We start from the raw sequence: 14,702 nt of genomic DNA, 5'->3' as shown, positions 1-14,702 counted from the left end.
TTGTGACTAAAATCTGGACAAAATGCAAACAAGAACTACTGCTGAGGACGTGTTGAAGTGAGCGGAACGCAGAGAAACAACCTGAGCGGAGCTTCTGGGTTTTCCCTGTGGCTCTGTCCAGAAGGCAAGCCCCAGTCTCGAATCAGCATGGCCACTCAAGAGACTCCGACTCTGATAGAAACCCCATCTTCCCAGTGAGAGAAACCGGGAAAGGGGGCCTCTGCAGGCAAGGGAGTGGGGGGAATTCTGGAAGGGAGAGAGCCGGACAGGAGGGTCTCCTCATTAGCGCACGGCCCTGCACACACCTCAGAATGACCCTGGAGGGAGCGCGTGTGAAGCCCACCCACAGAAGGTGAGACAGACCTGTGTGCTGCGCTGGTCAGCATCTCCGGAGGATGAAAACAGGACCCAGAATCGGTACCACATGGCTTTCCACTGCTCAGGATGTAAAACAAAATCATTCAACAGAAACCAGGAAAATGACCATCCTCAGGAGGAGGGACAATGGTCAGATTCCAGTCCCGGGATGACCAGGTGCTTACAGTGGACATCCCAACTAGGTTTTGTAAGGACCTCCCCGACAAACACAGAATATGATATGAAATGAATGATAAGAATTCTCAGCAGAGAAGTAGGAAATAAAAAATAAACAAATGAGTATTTCCGAATCCCAAATACAGTATCTGAAATTAAAAATTGACTGATGGACTCATAGCAGAAGAGAGATGAAGGAGAAAGTCAGTGAACTTGAAGGTAAATAGAAAATATCCAATCTACAGAAGAGAGATAGGAAGAGAAATCCGAGGCTCAGGGACCGGGGGGACGACATCAGAGAGTCCGGTACACATTTGGAGTTCCAGGAAGAGAGGAGAAAGGTGGGGAAGGTATTTGAAGGAAAAACGACGGAAACACCCTAAATTTGGTGAGAGAAATAAATGAACACATTCAAGAAGCTCAGAGAATCCCAAAGAGGATAAACTTAAAGAAAACCACACTGAGAAACATAATAACCAAATTCTTGAAAACCAAAGAAAACATCTTGGAAGCAGCTAGAGAAAAACAACACGTTACACCCACGAAACGATGATTCAGAGGCTTGACGTATGCTGTTGGAAACCACGAGGACCAGACGCCGTGGAGCAGCGTCTCTAAGTGCTGAGAGAAAAGCACTGTCAGGCCAGAGCTCCATTTCCCATGACTATTTCTTTCTGGAATGAAGGAAAACGAAGATAATCGCAGATGAAGGAAAACTAAGAGGGTATACCACCTGCAGACCTTCCCACCAGAAATGGTGCAGGAGTTCCAGGCTGATGGGCAGTGGCACCAGGAGGAGACAGAGTGGTGATTCCCGGAGTAAATATCCAGGTTTGCTTTTCTTCCCTTTTAAAACGAAAAATGCTAATGCTGTGGTGGGATTTTCAACACATGTAGGTGTCATAATATGAGTGGCAAAGGCCAGTGGGGCTGGGGTGGGGCTGGGGAAATGGACCTAAATTTGCAAGCTTGCTTTATTTTATGGGAAGGGGGAAAATACAAACTCTAAGTGGACTGTAAAGTAAAGGATCCTGACATCCCTAGGGCAACCACTAAAAAAAGTACATAAGAAGAGACAGCCAAAATCCAGTGTATACGTTAAAATGGAATAGTAAAAAAAAAAATTAATATATTCATTAGAACAAATAAACAAACTCAGAGGAGACAGAAAACAAAAAATAAAATGACAGACCTAAATCCAACCATGTGGATAATTTCATCAAATGTTAACGGTTTAAACATTTTAATTAAAAGGCAGAGATTGAGAGGGCACCTGGGTGGCTCAGTCGGTTAAGTGTCTGGCTCTTGATCTCAGCTCAGGTCTTGATTTCAGAGTCAAGCCCCACGTCGGGCTCTGCACTGGGCATGGAGCCTACTTAAAAAAAAAAAGGCAGAGATTGACATAGTGAATATAAAGAAGCCAGATCCCACTATATACTGGCTACAAAAGACACACTTTATATACAGACACAGGCAAGAGACACACTTTATATAGAGACACAGGTAGATAAAGTCATCTGAAGGGACAACATATTCAACTATTCCCCCCACCGATGCTCTCTCTCAAATAAATAAAATCTTAAAAAAAAAACAACTAGGCCATTTATTACTGAGTTTTGAGAACTCTATATATTCTGAATTCAAGTTCTTTATCGGATAAGAGAATGGGCAAATGTTTCCTCCCAGTCTGTAGCTCCTCTGTTCATTCATTCTCTTAACTGCCATAGAAAGAGCTGAAGTTCTTAGTTTTTATTAAATTCAATTTACAAATTCATTTTTTTTGTGGATCAATGCTTGTATGTGTCAGATCTAAGATCTTTGACTAACCCAAGGTCACAAGAATATCCTTTTCTATCTTCTAGAAGTTTTATGATTGCAGATTTTCTATTTAGGTCTATGAGCCATTTTGAATTAATTTTTGTATATGCTGCAATGCATGGGTCAAGATTCTTTTCTTTCTTTCTCTCTCTCTCTTTTGTGTGTATGTGGGGGGCACATGAATATCCAATTGTTCCAGCGCCATTTGTTAAAAAGACTATCTTTCCCCAATTGTATTATCTTTGAACCTTCACTGAAATCAATGGACTATATCTGTGGCCCCAAGTCTAGAGTCTCTGTTTTGTTCTATGTGTCTCTCGGATCGTAAACACCACACTCTCTTAACCACTGTAGCCTTATAGTAAGACTTGAAATCAGGTAGTGTGAATCTGCCAGCTTTGTTCTTTTTCAAACACTTCTTTTGGTGATTCTAGCTCCTTTTCCTTTTCCTGTGTAAGCTTTAAAAACAGGTTTTCCAACCCCTACAAAAACATTCCACTGTTTTTGCTTTTGTTTGTTTGGGTTTTTTTCTTTAGTTTGGATTTGCATTGGATCTATGGGCCAGTTTGGGGGAAATGAATGATTTCATGAACAATCCATGAACATGGTTCATCTCTCCATTTATGTGCATCTTAGCTGACTTCTGTAATCAGTGTTTTGTGGCCCTCAGCTTACAAAATTTACACTCATTTCATTAGATTTATATCTAAGTATTTCGTATGTGTTTGGTGCCATTGTAAATGGTACTGTTTTTAAATCTCAGTTTGCAATTGTTCATTGCTAGTAAACAAACATAGGACTGATTTTTGTAGAGTGACTTTGTATCTGAAAAACTTGCAAAGCTCACTTATTTCTGGCAGTTTTTTGTCAATTCTTTGAGACTCTCATATAGGCTCCTGTTATGTGTGGATAGGGACAGCTCTGTTGATCTCCCCAGCCAGTAGGTAGCACACCAGCTTGTTCATTGTCTTATTACACTGTTTAGGGCTTTCCCCATCAAAAATGATGTTAGGTATGGGTTTCTTGTTTATCATTATTAACATTATATTTTTATAGATGCCTTTAATCAGGCTGAGGAGTTCCCTTCATGATGAGGGTTTTCATCATGAATAGAAGTTAAATATTTTCAAATATTTTTACAGCATCTATTGAGATGTCCACATGGTTTCTGTTCTTTAAACTGTCGATACGGTGACTCGAATATTGAATATCGAACCAGCCATGCATCGTAGGGATAACTCCACTTGGTCATGAGATAATTTATTTTTATTTTTGCTGGATTCAATTTCCCAGTATTTGTTGAGGAATTTTGTATCTGTTATGGATTGAATGTTTATGTCCCCCACCCCAAATTCCCTCAAAATTCAGATGTTGAAACCCTAACTCCAATGTGACAGTATTTGGAGGTGGGGCTTTTAGGAAGTCGTTAGGGGTAGGTGAGGTTGTGAAGATGGGCTCTCCTAGGGGGATTCCGTGCCCTTTAGGATGGGTCACTCTATCCACGTGCACGCCATGGAGGGGCCATCTGAGGACACAGTGACGGGAATGCAGTCTGCAAGCCAGGAAGAGGCCCTCACCCACAACCAGATGGCCCTGGCACCCTGATCTCAGACTTCCAGCCTCCGGAACCATGAGAGGAGGGGCTTCTGTTGTCGAAGCCAGCCAGTCTACGGTATGGCTATGGCCACCTGACCTGGCCAAGACAGCACTGATGCTCATGTCCCTTCAGCCTGCTGCGGAGGCCCAACACTGTTTGTTCAGGGCCCACACCCGGCCAGAACGAGGCGGACACGGCCAGAGCCCCCAGTGGCTGTCTGGGCATGTTGACGTGAGCCCATGAGGGGCTGGCAGGGGAGGGAGGCTCCCAGCCCAATGACGCAGCCAGCCTCTGCCCCAGGTGGCCAGCAGCCCCATCTCCCCTCCTGGCTGTCGAAGGGTCAAGGTCATTGCCCCCTGCTGAGTGCTGGGAGTGGGCAGGGGCAGGGCTCAGGGCCCCCCGCGTGCCGTCCTCATGCCTCCCCTGGCCAGGGCCCTGCGGCCTATGGGGGCTTCTGTCTCCTCACCTGAACAAGGGGCCTGCCCTGTGGTCGCCATGAGGATGGCACAGGGTAATGCCCCAGGGAGGCCCTCCTCGGCCCCACCACCAGCACTGGCAAGGACCCAGCACATGCCATCTCCACGGGGCCTCTCCATAGGTGAGCTGGTGCCGGGATGGCAGTGGGCAGGTGACAGCAAGGAGCAAGGGGCCGGGCGTCCCCGTCCACGTTCTTGTCTCTCTGCAGCCCACCAGCTGCCCCACACCTTTGCCATCTGTCTCGGTGCCTCCACAGGGTGAGGAGGAGAGACCCAGCCCCGCCTCCCTCACGCCTGCCCCAGCCCAGCCTGGGAAGGCCTGGCTCTGCACGGGGCTCCACTTGGAGGCTGGGACTGGCTCCCGGGCGTGCTGAGAGCTGGAGTAGGAAAGGCTGGTTCAGTGCAATACCATATTGTGCCCGTCACCGGCGCTTTGGTCCTTTGCCAAACCTCTGCCTCGCCTGGCACCAAGAGATCCCTTTGTGTCCAAGGCCCAGGGTGCCGGCTGGTTTCAAGCACTCGCTGTCTGCTGGATGTCAGGGTGATGGATGGGTTGAGTCATTGTCCCAGGATGAGCAGAGCCTGGAAGGACTGCTGGACATGTTGACTCAGGACCTGAGCCTCCTGCCCAAGGAGGCTCCAGGAGCTGCCTCGGACACAGACGTCCCCAGCCTCCCCTCTCCTCTCCTCTGCTGGGTTTTTAATTGATCATTAATATTGGAGCTGGGGGAGGCGGGCATGGTCATCCCAGGGCAGGCAATACTATCTTCAGAGGATCTGGACACTAATAAACCCAAATAGAAGCCAGAGAGGTGACTTCTAAGGAAAGGGGTGAGGAGTCACCGCTGCTTTGGGCCAGCGCCCTCCTGGAGCCTCCTCGCCTGCACACAGGCAGGTGGGTGACTCTCCAGGCGAGCAGCATGCTGGAGGCCTTTTTGTGTGTCTGTCCACGTGCGCAACGCTGTCCGGCCATGCGTTTCCTCACTGGGTCTCAGAGTTTCTCCTACAGACCCCCCGACGATCCTGTCCACAGCCCCAGCCTCAGGTCCTCCTGGGGGGCTCCAGGCAGCAGGCCTGGACACCTGTTTGCACCAAGTCCCCTTGCTGGGTCCTCCGTTCAGACGACCTAGGAAGCGCTGACCAGTCCCTCCCTCTGAGCTCCTCACCAGCCCCCATGCTGGACCCACAGGAGAACAGAACTTTTAAAGATTTTCTCACTACCCCAGTCCCCTTCCCCCCTGCCTTCCCCAAACTCTGACACAGTGGCCAGACTCAGTTTTTAAAGCTCAGCAGGTGATTTAATATGCAGGCCGGGTAGGAACCAAGTCAGTGGTTCTCCAAGCGGGGTCCCATACCAGCAGCATCGTGGAAATGCGCATTCTCAGTGCCCCGGACCTGCTGAACTCTGGGCTTTCACAAGTCCTCCAGACACACCTCAGGGGAGTGAGAACCACTGCCCTGTCCACCCCTTCCCTCTCCAGGCCAGGGAGGCGGCAGAGCCCAGCCAGGCCCTCCACAGGCTCAGGGTCCTGGGGTCCCTGGCTGTGCTCGTCTATATGGTCAGCATCCTGCAGGCGGGAGGTTGCCCTGCGGTCCAGCTGCCCTTATTCAGTCGAACCCCATCAGGACCGTTGTGGTGTTGAAGGTGCTGCCCTGGAAGAGAGCCGTGTGGAGCAGACTGGCTAGGAGGGCAGGGGTGCGCAGGGGGGCTTCGGGCATCAGCTCACCATTGCTGCATGCAGACCAGCGGCACGCTTCCCACCTTCTCACGACAGGGTCCTCTCTGTCAGTCTGGGTTCCCCTTGTGGCAAGTGGAGTTTGGAAACCTCAAGACTCCAAGCTTCTCATGTGTGGATGAAGACACAAGACTCCGGACCCCCTGCCAGGTTAGCACGTTGGGTCACCCCCCGGGCCCCACGGGGGAGAACACCGGCCGTGGGCAAAGCTCTGCTTGGGTGCTGGGGCAGCCCTGTCAAATCCCACAGTTGGTTAACCCGAGTCTCAGTTCCCCTTTGCAGATGATGGCACACTGCCATGGAGATGGGGCAAGAACAAATGGGGGGGCACCACGAGTGACCCTGGAATAAGTTTGCTACCAATTTGGACCAGGGCAGCTGAGCACCGTTGTCCCCTGACCTGGGACCTTTGTGCCAAGTAATGATGTCTTATGGACTTCACGTTTATCCCCTCAAGGCTCCCCTCCCACACCCACCCTGCCCCCCTTCCTCTCTCAGGTCAGAGGCCACAGGGCTCAGCCCCTTCTCCCTGCTGACACCTCCAAGATCACCCATGCATTCATGACCCCAAATTCATACCAAGGTTCCAGAGCTTTCCCTGAGCTTGTCTGAGCCCTCGATCACCTGCTCAGCCCCAGGAAGGCCCAGTGGGTGGCCCAGGCTCCGTGAGGCCAGGCAGCACTGTCCACCAGCTCCCCTCAGGCTCAGGTAGCCCCAGGTTCTGCCATCGATGCCTGAGGGTCTGGGCGTCCCCCCAACTGAGACTCCTACCTCACACCCATCCATTCTACAGCTTGTGGCTTCACCTTCAAGATAAATCTGAAATTCCCCTTCTTGTCCCACCACATCACCTGAGAGCGCCTCTTGAAGCCTGGCCTCCTCACTGCCTTCAGGCTCCATACCTTCACTTCCCTCCCCAGAGCAGCCAAAGGGATCTTAGGAGCAGGGGGTTCAGGTCCTGCCTCCCGCGCTCCCCACTGCACTCAGAATAAGGCCCGGCTCTGTACCGGGACCTACGAGGCCCCTGAGACTTATCGCCGGCCCCCTCAGCCTGGGCCCCGGCCAGGAGGGCCTCCCTTTGGGGCGGGGACCACCCACCTCAGGGCCTTTGCACCTGCCGCTCCTGCCTCTGCATGCTCTCCCCCCACGAGGCTGTGGAGCTGCTCCTTCCCTTGGCTCAGGCACCATTTCAGATATTCTTCCTGGGAGCGGTTTTCCTTGACCCATCTGGTCAGTCCCATCTGCTCCCCTAGACACCTGACTGTACCTCAGCTGCTCATTTACACGAGCTGCCCCCTGACCCCTCCACTAGGCTGTGACCCGTGGAGGCAGCGACCTCCTCTGTCTGGCTTGTTCACTGAATCCTGTTGCACACTGTAGTACAGAGACTGCAGGGCCTGCCGGCACACGCAGCAGTGAGGGATGGAGCAGCTTGGGAACCCGGCCCTGGGGAGGCCGTGGCCCCATCCTGTCTCTGGCACAAGAGGGGCTGAGTCCCCACTGCCTGTGGGCGTGCTCGCGTGAGGCCTCTCCGCCACGCTCCCCCCACAACACAGACGGGTCCGTGGTCTTGGCAGGGGAGGCTGTGGCTGCAGGGTCCCTGCCTGGCCTCTGAAGGCTCCGGGCAGCTGCTGGGTCTGACAAGGCTCCTGCGGGCTGGGCAGGGCTGGGCAGGGCTGGGCTGGGCGGGGCGGGGCGGGGCAGGGCTCCCCCAGGAAAGGGGCTGGAGCTGGGATCAGTGGCTGGCCCAGGGGCAGAGCTGCTGGCCTGGTGACCGCCCTGCCTGGGGGCGTGGCAGCTCCCCGAGGGGCGGGGCTCAGCTCGGGACCAGTCTGGGGGCTGTGGCCTGGGGAGGAAGGAGGCAGCCGCGTTTACTGAAATGAGGGAGCTCTGTGTAACGCCTCCCGTTGTGGACTGGCCCGACAGCTCTGCTCCCCACGGTGCATTCCGAGCCCTGGACCCGGGGCCACGGTAGCTGCTGCCCCATCGGCAGAGGCTTAGCCCGGGAGCTATGCAGGGGCCCTCTAGGCCTCCGTTTCCCCGGCTGGGGGGGGCGGGGGTGACAGTAACCCCCGGAGCAGGTACGCCCCTCCCCCCCGCGTCCTGCCTGCCCTTCGCGGGCCGCCGGGAGCCCGCCCTGCCCGCTGCCTGTCTGGGTCAGCCTGCTGAATTACCCACTGGGCGTGGGGCAGGCCCTGGCAGGACGGGCAGGGGGAGCGTTCTCCTGGACCGCGTCCCATCCCTCCGATGCTCTCTGACTCATCTCTGGCTCCAGCTTGCAGCTTCCGTCCTGTTAATGGAACCACAGTCGGGCGGCCTCCCCAACCGCCTGACAGGCGCTGGGCGGGACAACGAGGCCGGCCCCTCCCCTCCCGCAGCCGCTCCTCCTACCCGGCCCCTCCCCCTCTGCTGGCTGGGGGGCGGGGCAGGGGCCACATTCACTAGTTCAGGACGTCAGACACGACGTTTGCAAACACAGGCTCCAGCCCGTCACTGCGCTGACCCCCAAACTCCACCGTCCACCAGGCAAGGGCCCTGGATGAAAAGGGGCTGCAAGACTCCCAGGCTGGAGCTGCTGACGGCCTCGCCTTGTTTCCTCAAAAAGTATTTCCCAGGGGCATGGAAAGGGCTATCTTAGGCTTGCTTTGAGGTGTGCGTGTGTGTGTGTGAGTGTGCATGCGTGTGTGTGCATCATATGTGCAACACTTTGCACACAACATGCTTCCGTTGCCCGCTGACTCCCCTGTGTGCGCGCGTGCACGCATGTGTGTTTGCACACGTGTGTGCACGCACGCATGCCCACACGCACGTGTGTGCAAAAGCCCTGACCGAGCAGGAGCTGGAGTTCAGGTCCCGTGTGCTGCAGGCCCGGTCAGCCTTGGTGCTCCCGGATTTGGTTTATGGCTTATTTTCACTTGCAATTTCCTGCACGACCAGCATATCTGGGTCCCTGTAAACCTGTGGCACCAGGTCTGCCGAGAGGAGGACCCCCATGAATCCTCAGGCCCCTGCCAGCCCGGTCCTGCCCCCTTCAGCAAGGAGAGGGTCTGTCTGCCAAGAGGGCCACAGGTTCCCACTTGAGGCCCTCAGGAAAGGCTTGTCCCACACCCTGGGATGGGCAGCATTCCTGGGGGTGGGGGGAAGGACGGCCTCCCCCTGTTGTGCCTCAGGCTGCCAGGGGGGCCAGGTGAGGGGACTCTGGGCCATCGTGGAATAGCCCTTGAAAGTCTAGTCCACGGGGTCAGGACCACAGTGCTCCCGGAGGGAGAGTCCAGCTTCAGGGTCTGCCATCCCGGGTCCTCCTCACCCCCAGCCCACCCCCGAGGAATGCACCCAGCTCAGCCTGCTGTCCTGACCACTGATACTGATGTTTCACAGAAGGAAACCTCATTTGGATGCCCTCGAGGAGCTGAAAGCTCTGCAGGGCAATCTCCCTCCTGGCCTGCGAGTCAGGGTTCCTGGAACCGAGCAGCTACAGGAGGGCAAAGGTCAGGACAAGGGGCCGCCGGCCTCCCCGGGGCCTCAGGCTGCTGCTGTGCCTCTAGGGAGAGCAGGAGAGCAGGCTACAGCAGGATGACAGAGGGCGCAGACAGGGTCCTGGGCGGGGTTCCCGGACAGGGTCCCAGACCCCTCACCGCTCCTGCACAGAGAGGGGCAGGTGCTGCCCCGGGGTCTGAGTTCTGGCCGTGTCCATGCCCGACCAGCCAGCCCAGGCACTGGATCACTCAGACGGCCCCCAGCCACTGGCCGTTTCCCCCCTGGCTGGCGTCCTTGGGGCCCCACCAGCTCTGATCCTGTGGTCTCAGGTGGGCATCCAGAGCTGCCTGCTATCCACCCATCTGCACTATGGTCCCTGTTCCCGGCATGGATGGTAGATGTCAACCGTCAAACCCACACAGCCCCCCACGCAGCCCCCCGGGGGCAGACCCCTTTGAGCCCTTGGTGCTGACAGAGGAGGCTGACTTGAGCCACATGCGCCCCACCCCTTCACTCATGGTGTCACTTCCCCTCGGTCTCACTCTCCTCATCTGTGACATGGGGACGTCAGGGGGAGCCTGTCCAGCCGTACGTGCTGGGATAAAGTGAGGGGCGTGGAGAGCTGAGAACAGGGCCAGACAATGCCCAGCAGATACCTCTGCAGGAACCGTGCTCCTCTGGTCTCCTGAGTCCCCCAGATGCTTTCTCCAAGCTCAGTAGACCCAGGGCCCCCACCTAGGGCTCCTGACATCACAGGGCCACCCTGTGCTGGACCCACAGGCCAGAGTTCAAACCCCAGCTCTGCCTCCCAAGCTGCCCAACCTCTCAGGGCCTTCAGCTCCATCTGTGGTTTGGGGAAGCCAATCCCACACTGTTGGAGCCACGGTGAGGATGCCGTGAGCTGACCACTGGCACAGGCTAGGTTTGAGGTCATCTCTCCACCAGCAGAGCCAGAATCCCAGCAGTCTGTGTGTGGGGAAGCCGATGTGCAAACAGCCAGCCACTGAGAGCCAGGCTGAGCTGCCAGCCAAGCCAGCAGCATAAAGAATGGGCTTTTGGAGACCAAGAGGCTGCCATTCAGCACAGAGAGCGACACAGAGAAGGTGACCTTGAGCCTGACCTTGAAAATAAGTCAGTTTTGATAAGCAGAGAAGAGGGTGTTGGGGGCAGGAAGGGCATTGCAGGAGGTAGGGAGACACCCAAAGCAGCACCCGCCTTGGTCCTGGATCCTTGATTCCCCAAACACAGGCACCAGGTGGAGCCCAAGCCCCCCGCCCACCTGCATGGCAGAAGCCAGCCTCTGCCCCAGTCCCTCCCCCAAGCACACCACACTGACCCCTGGGGACCCGCTTCTCTCCCGTTTGTGGTGATAAGGGCCCCCTGCTCCCAGGACACAGAGGCATGCCAGGAAGGGCTAGTGTTTGAACTGCCTGGGCTGGGGGAGCAGCCTGGGGGCCGCACGGTGGGCCCCCACATGTGGGAGCATGTCCCGTGGCAGCCTCCCTCGCCCAGCTCCGGTGGGCTCCTCGGGCACTTGCTGCCTGTCAGCCCCGCGTGGCCAATAGGAGCTGAGAGTCCCCCATAAAGGCCTCAGAAGATGGATTTGATTTGGTCATTCTTACTGGTAAACCTGGCTCAAAAGCCCTGGCAGATTTGTAGGAAACCGGTTATTCATGCCCAAAATGAGAGAGTAAATCTCGGCCCCACACGAGTCACCGCCCGCGGAGCAGTTACCCTCCACGGCTGCAGCACTTTCTGCCTGGCAAGCCAGCAGCGTAAAACTCTGTCTTCCGAGTGATTTACAAACCCGAGCTGAGCCGGCCTGCCACCCGCCTGGGCCAGCAGCTTCAGGGATGGACGCGGCCCCCAGAGCACGTGGCAGGTGGCTGATCTCCTAGGTGCCGGAAGCTGGCAGGGGCTGGAGGGGCATGGTGGACGGCCCCTCGGCCCACCCCAGATGCCACCTCGAGCCCGGAAGTTTCCGCTGGAGAACGGCTGTGGCCGTGAGTGGAACATGGTGGGGCAGGCTGAGGGCGCTGGCGATCCACGCCTCCAGGAGACACCCCAACCAAAATGGGGGGGAGTAGTGGACAAATACCCAGCGTCCCCACTGGGGGCAGCTCCAAGTGTGCCCACCACTGTCAGAGGGCCCTCAGCAGAACCTCTCATGACAGGCCTCCTTCCTCTCCGCGCCCGGCCTCCCCGCCCGCCTCCTCATACTTGCTGGCAGCACCTCTGCACAAACTATGGGCCCCAAGCCTCTGACCCAGGCTCTGCTCCAGGGACCCCAGACACCAGTGCTCCCCCTTAGGCAACCCTGATGCCCAGACCAGGGCTGGCTTTGAAGAGGGTGTCGTGTTGCCCTGAGTGTTTCTGGGGGAAGAGACCCCTCCTCTGCCCCCTGGCCTCCAAGTCCCCACCTGGCTGGAGCTGCCAGCGAGGCCCAACCCTGGGGTCAAAGTCTGCTGGAATCGGCTCTTTCTGGAGTGTGTCCCCAGGAAACTCGGTGCCCCCCAGGCACCCCAAGAGCTGTGTGGCCAGAGCCTCGGCACACGCTTCCCAGAGGTGCCCAGGGCAGGGGGTTTGTGGGACGTCAGGGCTGCAGGTGTCTGCAGACGCAGCACTACCCCGGCCAGTCTGTCCCCACTTGCTTTTCTTAGTAGCTCTGAGCTCACCCAGCCATGGATCAAACCTGCTCCCCGAGGTGGGTGTCCTTCGTGCCCGTAAATAGTGTGAAATCAGCGCCTTGGATTTCCACACTCGGCCTCAGGAGCACGTAGATCGCACGTCTGTGAGATCCTGGGAGCAGAATGAAGGTGTTCTCCTTGTTTGTGGGGCCCCCAGCTGCCGGCCAAGCGCGGGCGGCAAGGGCAAACTGCCAGGTCCCACCAACATCACCGGGCCCGGGTGGGGCAGGGTGTGTGGCACCACCAGCCCCGCCATCTGTCACCCCGGGTCTGGACCTTGGCCCCCTGTTACCCCAGGGCTCACCGTGGCTGAGCCAGGCTCCCTGCTCCATATGCCACACTGGTTCTCTGTCATCCCCATTTCACAGACAAGGAAACCGAGGCCCAGAGAGAGGCAGCAACTTGTCGGGGGTCACACAGTACAAGCAGCGTCAGTCTGAGTCCCTGGGCCCGTGGCCCCAGACCCCCTCCTGCCCTGCTGCGGAGCACGGCCACCTGGGAGACACAGCCCTGGGCGGGGCCACCTGTTGGCCGCCTGGGGCCAAGAACATTCCAGATGCCTACAGGCTTGGCTGCGTCTACACTGTACTGGACCCATCCACAGCCAGTTCTGAGCAGACAGCCAGCTACCTCGTCGGCGTGGCTGCCTCGTGGGAGCGGGGCGTGTGGAGTGGCAGTGCATGTGGTGTGTGGGACCTGCTCAGAAAGTTCCTAATTCCTGCAAGTGCACAAGCCTCTGGTGTCTGTTGCCACGGAGTTTGGAAGGCCACGGTGGCCATGGGGTGCGTGATGGTTGATTTCATGTCGACGGGCCCGGCCTCGGTGCCCACGTGTTCGGTCACCAAACAGCAGTCTAGGGGTTGCCCTGGAGGTATTTTCAGACATGATTAACACTTAAACTGACTGAGTTTGAGTAAACAGGCTGAGCCTTCTGCAAGCCGCTGAGGCCTTTGGAACGAAGACGGGGGTTCAGACACCCTGCCCGAGTGTCAAGCCTGCGGGGCTGCCCGGCAGATGGACAGATCTCTCCGTCTTCCCATCCAGAAAGACAACCAGGTGGACAGCCGGGGGGCCGGCGGTGGGTAGAGACAGACTGACCACATCCGTCTGTCCCCAGGAGCCTGATGGACACAGGGAGACACAAAGGGTGTCTCAAGCTTTCCAAACCTGCCCACCCGTCCTTGGAGACGCAAGTCTGGAAGCCGGGGGGTGGGGGGCACAGTCTCGCTCACGGTTGGAGCAGCTTAGAACAACGCCTGGTTACCCCAGTTTGTGCCTCCCCCTTTCTCCGAGATCCCAGATCTCCTACACAGTCCTCAACAGTCGCAACCTCCCCCTTCTCCACCTGAATCCTGCCAGGTCCTCCCCAGCGGTGCCCTTCCAGCACAGCCGTGGCCCCAGGTGTGGGCAGCGAAGACAGGGGAGCACCGCTACAGGACGGCTTCTCCCGTGTTCGCCCACGTGCCCGGGTGGCCGGACAAATACCTGGCTCTGGGGGCGTGAATCACAGGACGCTCCTGTGTCATACCTACACTGCCTGGCAAACCCGGGGCAAAGCACTAAATGCTTTCTTTTCAGCCAGCCCAGCCGTGTGGGGCCAATAAAAGCCAAGTGAGAGGTCTGCAGTGCGTGTGTGAAGTCCTCCCCCGGGGGGGGGGCCCCCAGCAGCTGGGGGTGGGGGGCGGGGAGCCCACAGCCTGATTCCTCCGGACCTGGGATCTGTGCCTCCATCCACACCTGAGTTCTGCTTTCCAAAATGTTCCAGAGCCACTTTTTAAATAAAAGCAACCTTGCAGCTGGTTTAACATTCAGACTTGAGACGAGCACCGATCACGCCTCCCAACCCCACCCCGCACACCGCCAACCGCCTCAGCTGCCCTTGCTCCACAGCCTGTGGGGCGGACGGTGTTCAAACCCTGTGCAAGTGTAGACACTTTAAAGCAAATGGGCCAGGGGCGCCTGGGGGGCTCAGTCAGTGAAGCGACTGTCTTCAGCTCAGGTCACGATCCCGGGGTTCTGGGATCGAGCCCCCACGTAGGGCTCCCTGCTCAGCGGGGAGTCTGCATCTCCCTCTTCCTCTGCCCCTCCCCCTGCTTGTGTGCGTGCATGCAGGTGCGCACTCTCTGTCTCAAATAAATAAATAAAATCTTAACAATAAAATAAAATAAAGCAAATGACCTCGAAACCTCCCGTGACCGTGGGCCCTCCCGTGGCGGCACCGGCTCGCACGCGCTGCGGCAATCTGCACCTTCCCCTGGAGGCCTCGGTGCAGCCATGCTGTGATGGCGCCAGGTCCCCACTGTCCCCACATGGGCTACAGGGCCCGCCCTGCCCGGGAGCTGCCCCCTCCGGGCTGAGGGCATGTGGGCACCCACAG

The 14,702-nt window shown here is 57.0% G+C and overlaps 1 long non-coding RNA gene across 1 annotated transcript; it reads left to right on the top strand.

The window, feature by feature from the left end:
* Window positions 1-920: 920 nt before the first annotated feature.
* LOC113937922 lies at window positions 921-14,220 on the top strand. The gene is made up of 3 exons (XR_003524756.2): window positions 921-1,365; window positions 6,201-6,311; window positions 12,694-14,220. It is a non-coding gene; the product is annotated as an uncharacterized LOC113937922 (long non-coding RNA).
* Window positions 14,221-14,702: the final 482 nt, after the last annotated feature.

Source organism: Zalophus californianus, chromosome 8, assembly GCF_009762305.2.
Source record: "Zalophus californianus isolate mZalCal1 chromosome 8, mZalCal1.pri.v2, whole genome shotgun sequence".
Taxonomy (NCBI): Eukaryota; Metazoa; Chordata; class Mammalia; order Carnivora; family Otariidae; genus Zalophus; species Zalophus californianus.
This window is presented reverse-complemented; position numbering and strand designations above follow the sequence as displayed.